The following is a 17694-nucleotide window of genomic DNA, read 5'->3' on the forward strand; positions in this document are numbered from 1 at the left end:
TGAAATTGGTCAAATATTCGAGCGCAATGCGACAATTGACACTCAAATTCACAGAACATAGACATGGTAGGCTTTTAGATCACTTATTGCACAAAATGGAAGTGTTTTCTAGGTAGCTCATTTAGGAATAAAGTGATCTAGTTATTAGGAGACTTAGGAGTCTCTATAATAGAGAATTCAACGAAAAGTCATCGACACTTAGCCAACTTGATCATAAGGTCATCCAGGCTAGTTGTTTTGAAATTTTGAAGCTCATGGTTGAGGTTGATGTGATGGGGTCTATGTTGAGCCACGTAGCAGCTAGTCAAGTGTTCCCACCATGTTTATGCAAGGTCAAAGTGTTGTAGTTGTGAATGAAATTGAGAGAGTAAACCTTGTATTAACTTGATTATAGTGGAGATATTTTTGGTCTTCCACGAGCGGACAGCCTCTGATGGAGCAAGGAACGGATCAAGTTGGGGGTCTAGCCCTTGGACAAGGGTTCACTAGTTTTGAGAATCTAGTATATGTCTCATTAGATTTGACCAAGTGGACAAGGTTTCACTAGTTTTGAGAATCTAGTACATGTCTCATTAGATTTGACCAAGTGGTATAGTTGGACTCGTTAAAATGAGTCTTATCAATAAAAGCATGTTTGGTTGATGAAGACAAAGAACTATGAGGTGTCTAGAGGAGGATAGTAGGGATAGGGAGGGGGGTAGGGTTGGTAGGCAAGAATAGGATAAGAGGGATCCACAAGTGCTTGTGGAGAAGGCACATGGACTCTTAAACCTTGTGTAACTGCTAGCTGAGGTACAATAGCATAACTAGATGGTCCACTAGGAATTGCCATGGTGGTAAACTATCCCAAGGTGCGTAAAGTGAAGAATGGACCTCCCCCTTAGATACATAAGCACCACTAGGAAGTAAAGACATAGATAATCTAAAGATTGTGCCTATGTTTGAAGAATCCCGAGTGTGGTGTGTGGTGTTTGAAAGGGGAAAATAAATGGTGTGAATGGTAATGGAGATGTAGCTGAATAGTGGGTGGGTTTTGAAATTGAGATGTAAATGATGTGGATGCATTAAATTGATTTTATTGATTTTAATAATGAAAATTGAAATGAAGATGAAGATACAAAATGGATTGAAGATGGATGTAAATGATGTGGTTACATTAAATTGATTTTGTTTTGTTGATTTAATAATGGAAATTGAAAACAAGAGGAAGATACAAAATGCATCGAAAATGGAATACCAAACTCATTTTGACTTTGAGAAGCATAATTCAAAGAAAAAAAAGTAAAAATTGAGTTCTTATACTTTTTCTTATAATCTCCTCTATGTGTGTTTAACATACAAGAATTAATCTTTTCCATGATCAACATACCAAACCCTATTTTTCCTCATGATCTTTACCAAAATGCTACAAAGGAGTAGAAGTAAAAGAGGAAGAATGAACAAAAGTTGAAACTTATGTACGTTGCACTCGATTAGAAGGATATGTCTAAAAGAAAGGGACATACTCTCGATCTCTTTCTCCAATAGAGAGACCCATCCTTGATGAAGGTCTCGATGGCTTTGCAACACCATTAAATTTATGCAAATTATTTGAAGAGAAAGAATCAATAGATATCTTCATTGTGTGGCTGTTGTCGAAGTGTAATTTTTTTGTCAAGCTCTTTAATCTTCTTTGCTTTATGAGTAACGATTAGCCTCAGCTCCTTGTTAGGAATAGAATAAAGTCTCATTTCTCCATGGTAGTTAGAAGTATCTCCACTCGTGTTGGAATCTTGCAAGGTAGATTGTGAAAACCACTGCTACTTAGTTTTTGGTATAGGCTCCTTTTGAGATTGAGTTGGTATAGTAGTGTTTGATGTGGTCCTTCCTTTGTTGTTTCTATTTTTTAAGACATGCTTTTCGATTAGGGGCATGGGTTTCTTCAATGAGTAGTTAGCTTTGATACCATGTAAAGCAATGTTGGACTATGGAATATAAACACAATCGTATGACAAACACATAGATTGATAAAGAAACATAGTTAGGGTGAAGGTAACATAGAGACAATGAACACAATATTGGGTATGGAATATGAGTGTGCTATGGCAGATGAAACTCCATACGGAGAGAGAGAGAGAGAGAGAGAGAGAGAGAGAGAGAGAGAAAACTTTGTTTCCACGTTCTCGAAGATACTTCTTTTTTTACAAGTACACACAAATTGACTTTTATTTAATGCTAAGTGGTGTAAAAGGTCTTCACACCTAAATGCACACTTTTACACATAATAATGTGTATTCACACACGAGGATAAAATAATCTAACAAACCCACCTTCCAGTCATGGGTGATTGAACCCATGACATGAGACATACGAAAAAGGAGAAGGGAAGGTCTTACCTCGAAGAGGCAGTGTCTAATACCACACAATGGTTTTGGGAAAGGAGAGACATGGGTAAGGGAGATACAACACGAGGTAGGTCATGACATGGTCTATGGAAAAGCTCAAGGACCTGAAATAAGGCCTAGTTCAAAGGTGCGTGTGTATGGCTTAGAGCTTGATCAAAAGCTAGCATGACTTAGAGGCATTGGGTACACAACCGGAGACCAAATATACGGGTGTAGCTTTCGAGATCAACTTGGAGATCATGTGCAAAGTTATTAGAAACAACAACACACACACCTCCCCCTTCCTCGAGCCTCGAGAAAACATAACTCTTTTGTGAATTAGATAGAAAAGAAATAGAAATAACTACAATTCATTTTGGATTAAAATTTGGGCAGCGGAGGTTCCCATACAACTATTTAATAAGTGATGGATAGGTCTTAGCACGTGCATGAGCATCACCAGTGTCTAACTCCAACATTTTTATATTCTAATTATAAATTTTTATCTGTTAACATTTTTGAAGGTGCTAGCACTCGGGCAGTCTTCAATTTGTCATCAAAGGTTTCAATTCGATGGTAGAAGGTGTGAATCCAAAAAGCCCCAAAATTTGTTCACAAAATTTTGAACAATCGGCTCAAAATTATATAGCATCAATTTCATGTAAAATGCCCGTATGTTAAATATGTGAATAAGATCTAAGACTTGGTGAGAAGTCAGCCAAAGCGTGACTTGGGATAGACATTGACTTCTGAGGGATAGACATTGACTTCTGAGAGATAATGAATTTTACCAATTGGTATTTGAAAGGATGCGATTTGTGTATCAGCGAGGGGTTGGGTTTGTAGAGCCGTGGGAGAGATGGACAAATTGTCAGCATGTGATTTTATATGGAACGAATTGCAAGTCGCCCTTCTAGGCCGGCGTGCTTAACACGATAGATAGGTAGGTTATTATTATTCTTCTTGTTGTAGAGCTAGGTAGTGATACTAGTGTTGGGTATGGAGTACATGTGTGTCCAACAGACTATGGCGGATGGAACTCCATGGAGAGAGAGAGAGAGAGAGAGAGCTCTTGCAAGTGCACACAAACTGAAAGATAGATTGATAGTGATAGATGAGATATGTGAGACATAGTTGAGGGAAATGGAGAAACGGAAACGGAAACAGAAACATAAATTTTTGAGGAGGAGGAAATGGAAACTCCTGATGACGAGAGAGAGAGAGAGAGAGAGAGAGAGAGAGAGAGAGAGAGAGAGGTAGGTTAGAGCCTAGGTGCTTAGAAGTTACAATATAGATTACAAATTTCATACTCACAATCAAAGCTTTCTAATTTTCAAGTTCCAGAAGAGTTCTCAAAAGGCATAAGTTGAAAGGAGCTTCGTGATGCATGTAAGGATTTTGAAATATAATTTATATGCTAATTGCAAAGAAGAAAGAATTCTAAATAAGTGCATAATGCATAAAGAAAGTGATTGATAACTAATTATCATTTCATAGTTCCTCTTTCTCTCCATCTCCCTCTTCCTCATCCATTTCATAGTCTTCAGTTGCTGTAGGATCCTCTTCATCCTCCTCCCCCTCATCATCGGCATCTCGCACAGACCCAAAATCCTACTCTCTTTTATGAAAGCCTATATACACGTCTTGGGAATACGCCAACTTCATATTTGTTAACAAACGTAGGTTTGCATTGACAAAAACTAGGTCATCTGCTCTTTGAATTCCTAAGCGATTCCTTTTCTTTGTGTGGATGTGACTAAAGGTGCTCCAAAGCCTCTCTAGTGTTGATGATGAGCAAACTTGGCTAAGAATCTTGATGGCCAAGTTTTGAAGCTCAGGTGAGTTTGCACCGTAGTCCTCCCACCAAGTCACATCACCAACATGGAATCTGCAAGATAAATACAACATTGAGAAAAGAATCCCTTATTGATTCAAATTATAATACTAAAGAATGGATGCACAAAGATTTGAAAAATGTAGATGGGATTATCTATCACGTTGAGCATCAGGCCACCCAAAAATTCACTCCTTATTACGAAAGTTTGCAAGTTGATCTTTCACCAACATGCGTTCCTCTAGAGTAGGAATCAACTTTTGAAGGGTTGAATTCCAACCTCCCACTACCTTTGTATTTGCTTGACGAACTTTTCCCTTGTGTTGGAACTCAGGATCCAATGCATAAGCTGCAGAATATAATGGAGAGTAATACTAATTCTACCTACTTACCACAAGTTCTTCAATCTCTTGTAATCTAGCATTATCTATCTCAATGGATCGGATGTTTTCTATCATCCGATCCATTGCCTCATAAATCTTCCCAATAAAGGGAACATCACTATCCACATGACGCAACAACTTTACAATGGGCAAGCACAGAAGAAGTAAATGTTTCACCTCCGGCCAATAATCCTCTTGATGGTGGTGTAGCACAATTGTGCCATAGCTATGCGAGAAGTAGGCCAACCCTCCCATTCTGGACTAGCCACCATTTGCTTTAATACCGGTCGCATGTTGTGCAAACGACGAAGCATTAAAAAGTTAAATGCAAATCTGGCTTTTGTATACTTCAACAGCTTTTGCTTTGCAAACTTCCTATATAATGCCAATGAGAAATGGTGACGAGTGATGAATGTCACTATTTCCTTACCTGTAGTGATAATGATTTTTACCCATGGCAAAGCACCAATGTCCTTCAACAAATTGTTGAGACAATGTGCCATGCATGGATTCCATATAACAGTAGGATACTTGCTCTCCAATAAGCCACTTACTGCTCTATTGGTAGCCTCTTCATCTGACACAAATTGCGCAACATTTTGTGGTCCCACATATTCCACAGCCTCACCCCAAAGCTCGCATAAGATAGGAGCTGTCTTTTGTCATGGACCACACTCTGTGGACAATGTAAAGTGCTTTGCCACGACAAGCTGCAAGCACTCCCTCCAAAGAATGACTCTGCACATTTGTCCATCCATCACCTAGCAATGCTACACCATATGAGCTCCACCTTTGCTTTATTGGTTGTATGGCCTCTTTAATGCTCGAGACCTCATCCTCAAGAAGCTTTTCCCGCAAGGTATCATACATGGGTGGTGTGCAGGTAGACCCAAATTGAGCAATCTCTGTGACCATCTCCTTAAAGAAATGAGATCGCGCAACATTGAAAGGAATCCCACAAGAATAAAAAAAAAACAGGCTACTGCTGCATCCACTTGTGGCTTACGTTGGGGATGCCAAGAAGTAAACAAAGTATCTTGTTTACCTCGAAAGGCTGGTTGAGAAGATGTTGCAGTTCCGTGTATATTAAAAGCACCTCCACCAGAGAGAGAAGATTGGCTTCCTCTATCTTCACGTGCATGAGCTTTAGAGGTTGCGCTAGTGGGTTGCCTTGATGTTGGAATAGCAAAGGGATTTCAAGGAGTCCTTGTTTCTTGAAACATTTTGTGCTCTTTGTCCTTTCGAACACGCTCCTCCATAGGGGACTTGGCGCAAGACTTAATCCCTGTTCCATTGAGACCAAGTAGATGGGCTTTTACCCTTTCTACTTATCCACCTTTTTTCAGTGCCACAGTAATGGCACATCCACCACCTAGCACTACCTTTCTTACTATTGTACTTGTGTAAGCTTGGGTTCTCTCCTTCTCCATGCTAGTCTCATTGAGAAAGGCTTCAACAGCTTTGGGATTCATATTTTGAGAGGAAGAGAAAGCTTTGGGCTGAGAGAGAGAGAGAGAGAGAGAGAGAGAGAGAGGTGGATGCTTTACGAAAAAAAAAGAAGAGAGGTGGATGCTTAGCTTGATGGTTGATTTAGATACTCTAGCCTTGGATGGCGTGGGGCAAAGCTGAAGTGCATATTTATAATGTTTCTAGACCTGATTGTTACCCCTTACTCCATTATTTTAAAAAATTTATGACAGACTTGATTATTGACTGCGTGGTATAATAATTACTTTATTTCTATGATGGAAATATATTAGACAGAAAGAGAACAAGAGGTCTGTAGGTGGACTGTTGTAGAGAGAGAGAGAGAGAGAGAGAGAGAGAGAGAGAGAGAGAGTTGCTAGTGGTAGTTCTAGGTCTGTTTTAAGCTCTTAGCTCATATTTGAAGTTTGGCAGTCCTGGGTCTGCTGTCAGCTCATAATTAGAGTTTGTTGGGAAGTGGATTGTCAGTCTACGGTGTGGTAGAGAGAGAGAGAGAGAGAGAGCTGTTAGTGCAGTTCTGGCTGAGTGACAGACTGTTTCTTAAAAATTTTGTGTATTCACTGTTTATGTTCTGTTACCATGGAGGTGCGCGTGCGCCCCCACACACACACACACACAGAGGATCTGGATTCTTTTACAAAGCCTGGGCCCTGGACTCTAGAGTGTGACAACTATCACTACGGAATTGGGATTCGTGAAAGAAACAAACTAATCGCAATATCTTCGAATACATTTGGAGCTGGGTTGTGCCATGCAGCCCCGTTTAAAACAAAACATTAAAATGTTGACTATTAAACATTTTAACTTTATTATTAATAACTTTCAAGATAAAATACCAAACATTAAAATGTTTACTATAAAAAACGTTTGGATAATTGGATGTCACGATTAAAACAAAACATAAACAAAGATGAAACTTTAAACTAAAACATTTATTATTAAAAACGTTTGGACAACATGACTAAAACAAACAAAAGAGAGACATTAAAAGAAATCATTTGGACGTTCAAATCCGAGACATTAAAAGAAAACGTTAAACATTTATTAAAAGTGAGACATTAAAAGAAAACATTTGGACGAAACATTTGTAACAAGACATAAATAACAATCACTTTGTATTTTGAAAAACAAGCCGATTAACCAAAAACGTTTCAGTTAGGTGGGGAAACGCGTTAGTCCGAAATGTTTTCTAACATGAAATGCCATGTGGCAGTTGTTTCCCCAAAGGGGAAATGTTTCGGCTGGGGAAACACGTTTCAAGCCCAACTCTCCACGTTTCGGCGTTTTGGCTCCTCCCAAGGGGCATTCCCCACTTTTATGATGTGGGATGAAAGTATAAGTGAAAGGGCTTGAATATATAGGCTAGATTGTGTTGCTAACACTTGGACTATTATTTAATGCTAAGTGGTGTACAAGGTCTTCATACCTAAATTCACTCTTTTATACACAATAATGTGTGTTCACACGAGGATAAATAAATCTAACACACAAAAGATGAAAGAAATTGAATATGTTGTTTTTGTTTTTTAAGACCGGCTTTTCAATCAAGGGCCTAGGTTCCTTTAATGGGTACCCAACTATGATACCATGTAAAGAAACGCTTAACTATAGAATATAAACACAGTCGTACAACAAACACACTACTTTGTAAAGAAACATAGTCAAGGCTAGGGTAATAGAGAGACAATGAATGCAGAAGATGAAAGAAATTGAATAATGAATAAATACAATGCTAAATACAGCAAACACTATGCAAGGTGGATATTAACAAACTCGTGTGTCTCAAGGACCGGGGTAGGAGACTGTGAGCTGAAGAATGTGTTGTACTTTGATGGATATCGAAATGCATTAGGTAGTCGCCGAAGGTGTTTGGCAGTAGCAAACACAATACAATGGTGGTTGGATTAGTGTCACATGGAGCGAGGCAGTGTGAACATAGCAAAACAGAGCAATGTTGATGATGTGGCAGCTGGGGCGATATTGCAGTTAGCAAAATGCAGCCAGATGATGACACAAGCAGGGTGTATTGTGACATCAGCTTTCCACACAGGCTGGTATGCAGTAAGTGCAAGCTGGTAGGCAGTAAGCAGCAGTAAACGCAAGTATCACAATCAAACAGTTTGGAAACAGGTCGACAGCTGTAGGATAGGTCAAGATAGCAATCACCAACAGTAGAGAAAGGCTGAATGGCAGTTGCCAGTGGTCTGGGTATCACGATCAAACAGGCCGGAAATAGGTTGCCAACTATAGGATAGGTCAAGATGGCAGTCACTAGCAGTAGAGAAAGGCTGAATAGCAGCCGCCAGCAGTTTGGGAGTGTCTAGAAGCTGGTGCCAACAACATATAGTGGTAGGCAGCAACTTAAATTGTGATATCTTCCATGCGGGGTGTGGACAACAGAGTTTTAGCACCAACAATCTACAAAAACGAGATAAAGGTTGAGTGAAGGCTGGGTTCTCCCAAATTAGGGTTCGGCTTGTGGGACACTCTCTCTAGGGATACATTTCTTGTTAATTAAGCTTGTTTTTGTGCTCTTATATGGCTAATCAGTATATAATACATGTTTAGCTCACCACTCCACCTACATTGGGCCAACATTTTAGCCATTTTATATAGTACTCTAGACAATTGTACGACACCCTAGACTTCTTCTGGTTCCAACATGTTCTTGAACAGGGACTTAATGTGCACATCACTCTTCATCCATTGCCTACCCTCGCATCCTTAGTTGTTACCATCATCATCTACGTTTATCTTCATCATCTAGAGTTGTTGCATTTGCTACCAACTTCTCATCAATATCTTGGTTGCTGTCAGCCTGTTTGAAGACACTTCCTATTGCCACCAATTGCCATGTGGCATCTATTAGTTGCATGTGATTGCTGTTTTTGATAGAGCCTTAGGAGCTTGATGGAGTTGGAATAAGTGAGTTGAGAGTGAACACAATGGATAACACACACAGAGAGTAGAGAGCAGTAGAGGAGTTCTTTGTTGTCCTATTGGTACATCCTCCTGGAATACAACCCTTTTGACCTCCTATGTTCTTTCAAGTTGTTTGTGCGTGCGATCTTTCCGGAAGATAACATCATTGCTACGTACTACTTTTCTTTTCTGGGGATCCCATAATCGATACTCCATCTCACCTTCATCACCATATCCTAGGTAAATACATTTACAGGACTTTGGCTCAAGTTTTGCTATGTTCTTCCTTGGAAATGTGCACAAATACCTTGTAGCCGAACGCTCTCAAGTGAGCATACAAAGGTGGCTTGTCCAACCACTCTTCTTGAGGGATTCACACCCCACTCATCCCCCCCCCCCCCCCCCCCCCAAGCCCAGCCCGCTCCCAAAAAAAAGACCTGTTTGGTGACTGATTAATCAAGTATACGGCTATCATAACAGCCTTTGCCCAAAATCCATGGGGTAAAGTAGCATGTGACAATATTGTACGGACCTTGTCTTGAATGGTCCTGTTCATATGCTCTGCAACACCATTTCTTTAGACACATATTCCTTACCATTGTTAGAGCAAAGACATTTTAATGTCTTGCTAGTTTGATTTTAAGTAAGTGCTAGGAAATTTTTAAATTTATCCAAGGCCCTGTCTTTGCGATGGATTGGATAGACCTATACTCTGTGTGTGGCATCGTCAGCAAAGGTAATGAAATACTTCTTCCCCCCCTAAAGGTAATTCTGGCATTTGACATACATATGAATGTACTAACTCTAAGGGTGAATACTTTAGAGAAAGAGATTTTTTGTGTGACGCTTGAGCATGTTATTACCATAAATACAATGATTGCATTGTTCAAAATTATCATACCTCAAAGATGGTAAATAACCCAAATGAGAGATTGCTTTCATTCCAGATTGACTCGTGTGTTCCAACCGGCTATGCCACAAAGAAACACTTGGCTGCTCAGTTATGGCGACTACATGGTCACGCACACTAGATACATGCTAAGGATACATGGTATCACTTTTGGACCCCTTGGCAACAATGCGAGAATCCTTACAGATTTTCCATTTGCTGTCTCCAAAGGTGCTGTGATAGCCTTCATCATCTAGTTGCCTTGTGTCTATCAAGCTCTTCTTGAGCTGAGATACATGTCTTACATTATGTAAAACAAACACAGAGACATGCTAAAATTTTAGTTTGACATTGCCAATGCCTGCAATTTTACATGCATAGTTATCCCCCAAGTGGGGTGTATTTATCATGAGTGACTACATTAACCTCTTCTATTTTCACATTGCTCTTCTTTGCAGGTTGGCTGTCCTTGTTTTCAGTCTTGTTGGCTTCAGTGTTTTTGTTTTTGTCCTTCTCTTTCTTCAATTGGAAACAATCTTGTTTGTAGTGCTCTTTTTTGCCACAATGATGGCATACTATATTTTTTCCACGAGATTTACTGCGTGCTTTGTTTTCAGAACTGCCCTTGTGCTGAAATGTGCCTCTAGTGTATAATGCATCAGAAGACTTGTTTGCTAAGTTATTTTACCTATTGAGTTGTTCCATAAGCAAAGAACTCTCCACATCGGAGTATAATAGCTGAGCATTTGAATTACTCAAAGTTGTCTTAAAAGTATCTCAACTCTCAGGCAAAGTACATAGTAAGAAAGCAGCCTTAAACTCTTGATCAATATGGAAATCCAAAGCAATCCGCTGATTGAAAATTGAGTTAAACTCATTCAAATGTACAGACATGACTGTACCTTCTTTCATTCGAAAGTTGATTAGTTTTTTTAGCTAATAAACCTTGCTCGCTGCACTTTTCTGAGCATACAATTCTTCAAGCCTTTGCCACATTGCATATGCTAAATTCAGCTTCTCAATGTTAAAGAGCAAGTTGTCTGACATCGAGAGCTCAATGGTAGAGCGAGGAAGCTTATCCAAGTCATCTCCCACTCATGTGTTCACTGTCTCCAAGTTACCCTAACCCTATCTGTGTTCTATGTTATTAGTTTGTGCTTTGTTGTATGATTGGTTTTATATTTTGTGTTTAGAGCAATTCTTCACATGGTATCAGAGCTAGGTACTCATTGAGAAAACTTGGCCTTTGATTAAAAGCTCATCCGCAAAAAGGGTCAGATGGCTTCAAACACATTCACACCACATCTTTGGTCTCCACAGCCAAACACTTGGTGATTTACAGCTGCATGTAGAGAAGTAGATTATCATCTACTATAATAATCTTAGTCCAAATTGACTAACTAGTCACCAAAGGCAAGCCCGGATGTGACACAAGTAACCATGGTACGCTCAAATCCCAAGATTGCAGAAATTTCAGATTTGCAAATAGATTTTCAGAATTAAAAAGTGTCTTTTGCTGCATTCCTCAAGCAATTACTGACACATTTAGAGACCAAGCCACTAGTTACATGTGAAATTCCCAAAATTTCATTGCAATTTCTGCTCTAAAGGCATTCCCTGGCACAAATTTGACAATTTTGATCAAAAGCCCCAAAATTTTTAGAGAAAATCTGTCCAAATTGCATCAATACATATACCCAAGTGCATATACTAGGCAATTCTTGCATAACTTGATGAAATTCTGCAAAATCCCCAATTTTCTCGGGTCCAGTGTGCACAAAATTCAATGAAATTGAAAAAATTCACTAAAATGTGAAAAGCCCCAAAATTTCCTAGGTAAATGTGCACCAATTTTGCAATTTCTGAGTCAGATTGTCCAGTGTTGCATCAAAATCCCCAAATCCAAGAAAAGCCCCAATTTTTCAAGTTAGGCTTGCACACTGTGCATGTGTGTGCGAATACCCAGTTGTTGGAGGGGAACAAATTTGAAATATTTAAAAAAATGACAGAAATTTGACTGTTGACTCGTGACCCGTGGCCTGTCTGATCATGGGTGACCTGCGAACACATTGCAGCCTGTCCCATTGGAGCGCCCGTCTAGTCTTGGTTGTGTGCAGGTCCCGTGTGACCCCCTGTTGACTTGTTGCCTGTTGCCTGCTCTCCAACAGGTCGCCCGAACTGTCATGTAGTCTTCACCTGGCCCCCTCGTCGATCGCCAGTCTGTTACGCCTGCAACAAGCATATGGCCCCCTCGTCGATCGCCAGTCTGTTACGCCTGCAGGAAGCATTAACAAAGCTGCTGTTTGTTGGTCCCAATGAAGACAACTGCTCTGTCAGCAGTGACTGCAGGTCACGACTGCCTACTTGCGTGAATCATTAGCTTTGATACCAGTCTGATAGAGCCTTGGGAGCCTGACGAAGCACGGCACACTTGATGTTCAGTACAAAGACTAGTGTACGACTTTTTAGGTTTTGATAATATATATAAAGTACAAGAAGTGTAAGAGTGTGTCCACACCCAAACATGGTAAAAAGGCACGGTAAGCCTTTATTCCCAACAGTTTCAGCTATATTAACCTGGTCAGCTGCTGCTGGGAGGTTCTCGTGCCTTACTGTAGTCGACTCAACCTGGCTGACAGCCCCATCTTCATCACCAAACAGCAGGAAACATATTTCCAGCAGTTGGGACCTGCTCTGTAGCTGAGCTACTTGATTCTACTATGTTTTTTCATTGATCTGCTTTATTTTGTTGACGTCATTATCAGCCTGACTTGCGTTTTGCATCCCCAGCTGTGTCTTTTCTCTAGGCACACCCTAGCATATCTTCACAATGTGCCCTTCCAAGTATGCATGGGTAGTAGTAGTATTGAAAGTACAAGAGGAAAGAAAGATGTTGATGTTAAAAACAAAAAACTAATCCAAATCTTGTATATATGAGGAGGGTGAAACACTAAAAAGCATTCATGTTGAAGAAAGTGGCTGCTTTGTGTTTGAAGCTTGAGAGAAGTTGCTCCCAGAGTAGGCTGCACTAACTATATTGTAATAGGCATTAAGTTGTCATGCACAAGGTGTAGGGCCTCCCTACTGACCATACATACGAATTTGCATACCTGGCTGCATGCCAATGTGACTGCGCACGCCATAATGTGTTTCAAGCTGCAATGCGCAACAAAGATTCTCTTGAACACGTTACAGAAGTGGTTCAAAAACCAATTGTATTATTAATTCCAAAATTGCAAGCACTTTCGAAGTAATCTGGATGTATAAAGGGCTGAGCGTTGATTTATTTTTTGTTGTCCATGAGAAGCATGCTGAACATTATTTCCTTGTGCAAGAGTAAACTGCTGAACTGGAGGTCTTTGTACATTCAGCGTTACTGGTCCAATGTTGTTGCTATGTGCCCATTGCACAAGCCAATTTTGCCTTAAACAATTATGTTTGCTTCTCCATTTATCTTGAACCCGTGGAGTATTTGCAGCACTAAGTTTACATTTGTCTATGGTTCTCTATTCACTTGTGCTAGTGGTGTATCAAAAGTTCCGATTTTTTGTGGAAGCTGTCTGCACTTAGGGATTCAGTAGCTTCAATCATAGTTCATTCCATATTTGTGTGCTGTGAATGTGTGCTTTGCAAAGTTTTATGCATATGTTAGTTTGGAAATTTGTTGAGACAGCATGAAGAAGGCAGACATGCATTGAACAAGTGGCATGGTGATTTGCAGAGTCTTTTCAATGAAGTCATTCCTGGTTCAGTTGCTCGGCTGCAAGCCTACCTTGTATATGTATTTGGTGGCCTCAACATGTGAGGTTTTTACATGTAATGAATGATTTACCTGAAATAGCCTTGGATTTTGCATTTGATTCGGTGGTAAAAATAAGAAAAGAGAAGAAGGCAGAGAAGCAAAGAAAATCCATCTCATATTTGTAAAAAGGAGAATAGACACAACATTCTGTTGTCTAATTTTTATGAGGGGAAATTTATCAACATCTTTTTGAATGCCTCGGTGTCGTAAGTTGTAATATTTGAAGGCAGTTGTCTCTACAAAGGAACATGTCTTGCATGTGCAACTGGATCCTTTATTCTGGATCCTTTATTCTGTTGAGGGTCTGCTTTCTTTTGTAGCACACTAATCTGTTCAATCTTAAGTGATGAAACATTACTGCAAGCTAGCGATGAAATATCCTGTCATTAGCGGTGCCCTTAATTTCATGGAGTGAAGTAGATTCCGCATGCCTAACATGGAGCAAAATCAGCAAGCCAGAAAAACAATGTGAGACGTTAGATGTAATTCTCTATGATTGTTGATTTCTGTCTTATTAGTAAAAACGTAGTCCATAGGAAACTTTATGTTTTGGTTTTTGCTCTTAGCTCGGAAGAGCACTCGGATTTGTTTAGAGAATGGCCGAACATTGCTCAATTTGTCACAACACTGCTCAAATAAGCAGTAAGGAGTGTAAGAAATATGTACTCTTCCCCCAACAGAAGTAAGAGAACAGCCTTCATGTGTATTTATTGCGCTGTCGCACTGTTTTAAGGTATCCTGTTGAAGCGATTAAGAGAAGCACAATCTGAGGCACATCTACCCTTTTGTATGAGCCCGGGCTCAAGAACTGTGTGGATTTTTGCTCTGTGCTTCTACCCAGGTAGAGGCCTGGAATTCAAAAATCATTTTCAAGGAAGCCCGAAGTCCTTGTCAGCAAGTGGTGTGGGCAAAATCTATGCCACATTGTACTCGTGTAAGGGTCGTATAGCCTACTCTTAAACAAGAATCCTCTTTTCGAGATTCTTGTCTTCTGTACGGTGCAATAATTATCTTTTCAGGATACTTGTTTTGACAAAATCATTGATGTAGGAACTCTCCAAGTTAACCATAGTCCTACAGGGGCAAAGCTAGTTCCATGCTAACTTTGCTAAGATTAATTCAGAAGAAACAATTTCAAAGAGACTTCACCAGCACAAGTTGCCATTTAAAGCTTAGAAATAATTTCAAAGTTATGTGATGAACACAAGATGCCATTTAGTAGAAAATGGCAAGGCATCAAATGATTTGGGAAGCGCACAATTTTTAAAAAAGCACAAAGTAAAATTTTGCATATGTACTTTGATATGTAGAACAAACAAAAATGGTAAAATGGAAGTGTGTGTGCTTTTGCAAAGCACCAAGTAAATCTTTGCACTTCTAATTATAATCACTAGAGTTTATTACAATGAACCATACTTTGATACATTCCCCACAAGATAGATGTACTCGACAAAAGTTGTCGAACTTTGTTTAGCAGCTATAATTAGTTTTGATATGAGTTGCTTTTGATGAATTTCAATTTATTTTTTAGAAGCTAATTTTTTGTAATAGTAAAAAGTACTCTTTTAAGTTAAAATTGCTTCCAAATATTTCTTATTAAATTTTGGCATTGTACTGTATAGACATTATTGTAAGTATACTCAATAGTGCTAGAGCCACCCTTGGTGTTTAACCATAAAATAGAAATTTCCATGCAATACTAGATGAATTGTCACTTGACCTATTTGATAATAAATGAGAAAAGTTACCTACATGCTTATATCGCTTGTTAGCATTGCATGCCTGCTTAACAAATGGGACAGATTGAGGTGCTTGTTGTTAAAGCGAACTTGCAAATCTTTTGGGCAGTATTGCATCTTAGGAGAAATATTAGGAGATTTTTGAAAGATTCTTTTTAAAAAAGTCAATATAACTTTAAAAGTGTCTAAAATCCCTTCATATTCAAGATTTTTAGATTGTTGTAGTCTTACAAGGGATGTTACATTTGAGCTTATATACCACTCAGTGTTTGAAGAGAACTTTGCAAAAATATAATTATGGTTGTCATTTTGGACCATTTCCTGATTTGTGCGTGTCATCCTTGCACAGGGTCCATGCTAATCTTCTCTGTATCGTTCCACTTTTATCAGATGTCTCTGAAGAGATCTATGGTTGTCATTTTAAGCACATTCACAAAGTCAAATGTGGATTTCTTTCAGTCAAGTCCAAGAAAACTGATTCACTACTATGAATGCCATAAAAAAGTCCATTCAAAGATACCTTTAAACCTTAGCAATTGAGAAAAACAATAGTCCATGAGCTTAATATCAGTATCAAGGAATGAGAAACAATGTTAGATCTCATGGCCCATGTTTGCATTTGGCTTTTCTTCTAGCCTACCCTTGTGACTTTTTATTTTGACAATGAGCTCTATGGGCGTTGCAACAATAAACTTGATAGAAGATCAAAACTACTAAACCTACTAAGAGTTTTTTTTGTGCGAGAAAATTTTGCAAAGAGGCAAGAAAGTCACCTCCTAGTGAGATGTAGATGGAGCATACATACATGCTTAGAATGCTTAATTTGGGCAATTCTAACCATTTTTATGTTTAGTCATAGGCCCGAAGTTTCTCTTCTCCAATGATCTATTACTTCATCGACTTATAACATCTATTTAACAAAAGAAAATAAAGAATCTAGCTAAATGATGTATTACACTGCTTGTCTATAGCTCTATACTACATAAATTTAAAAACATATATTAGAAGTGTCCAATATCCTGAGATAAAACAAAAGTCTAAGATCGATCTCTCTCTTTACCCAGCACACACACACACACACACACACACACACACACACATTCAAAGCATATATATTACTTGCATATATGTTGGCATCTTGTATAACATACACACAATTGTTAATGTCAATATACCCATAGCTTAATAACTTTACTTAAATTCGAGTTAATAGAACAACCATATGATAGAAATGATAGTCATCTAGGATGTATAATGAAACAACATGGTCGTTGAATCTCAATTTTGCTCAACGATGGCAAAGCGTTGCTTTTCTCACTCTCACACACACACACACACACACACACACACACACACTCTCTCTCTCTCTCTCTCTCTCTCTCTCTCTCTCTCTCTCCAACTTGTAGCTTTTGTATGTTGTGTCTAAGGTATATGAAATTGTTGCATGTCGCCACTCAAATGCAATAGGTTTGGATAATGTAAATGGAATCATCAACAATTAAAACACAAGCTTAACCACGATACACAAGCTTTGAGAAAGACAAAGGTGATTTTACATAGGAAATTATGTAGATTATGGTGTATAGAATAGCAACAATGCCAAAAATACATCTCAAACCTCATGCAGATGATCAAGTGATTAAAAGCAGCAAGCAAATTGAAAGCATATGCAAACATTTTAAATTTATTTTCTACTTTGATGCATTGTATCAAGGTTTATTGAAATATGATTCGTATGTTTAGTTTGTATTTTGCATTGGTAGTTACAAATTTATTAAAGTTTTATGCACTTCGTCTATTGTTGAAATAAGAATATAACTAGCACAAATAATTGTATGCATAATCTTGAAGTATTGGTCATATGCCATAACCATTATCAATAATCTCTTTTGAATCAAATTATCAAGGGTGTGACCTTCCATTTTTTGGTTTGAATAGTTGCATGTTATCAAATGCCTGTAATAAATTTGCTATTAGTAGGCCTTATTATGAGAAATTTATGTAGATGGCAGTAAAATGCAATCTCACTAACATGTTTCAAAAAGATTAAAATTTGATGTAGTATTTGGTGGAACACTATATATTGAAAAAGATATAAGGGAACCATTTAACTAGGAAGGGTACGATATCAAAATCTTCAAAGAATTATATGTTTTGCATGAAAGTTGATGGTGACTTACAAAGATGCAATTTGTAAATCAATGCACTTTGTGGTGCATGCTTTTAGCTCCATTTAAACTCATGAATCATAAACATATAAATATATAAAAATTAAGG

General features: G+C 38.6%; 1 protein-coding gene, 1 non-coding gene and 1 pseudogene across 2 annotated transcripts in view; 1 reads left to right on the forward strand and 2 right to left on the reverse strand.

Moving 5' to 3' along the window:
• Positions 1 to 13872, forward strand: part of LOC148027163 (SNF2 domain-containing protein / helicase domain-containing protein / F-box family protein) — a 38904-nt gene extending 25032 nt beyond the window's left edge. The window contains exon 9 of the mRNA XM_087691707.1: positions 13598 to 13872. The gene's annotated coding sequence lies outside the window, so the exon portion shown is untranslated. The remainder of the gene's footprint in view (positions 1 to 13597) is intronic.
• On the reverse strand, positions 4350 to 5617 carry LOC148027164 (uncharacterized; annotated as a pseudogene).
• A 1848-nt stretch (positions 13873 to 15720) lies between the features above and the next one.
• Positions 15721 to 15823, reverse strand: LOC148027165 (U6 spliceosomal RNA). The gene has a single exon (XR_015692996.1). It is a non-coding gene; the product is annotated as a U6 spliceosomal RNA (small nuclear RNA).
• Between the last annotated feature and the right edge of the window lie 1871 nt (positions 15824 to 17694).

This window comes from Lygodium microphyllum, chromosome 13, assembly GCF_053477565.2.
Source record: "Lygodium microphyllum isolate KBCC chromosome 13, Lygodium_microphyllum_v1.1.10, whole genome shotgun sequence".
NCBI classification, from domain to species: Eukaryota; Viridiplantae; Streptophyta; class Polypodiopsida; order Schizaeales; family Lygodiaceae; genus Lygodium; species Lygodium microphyllum.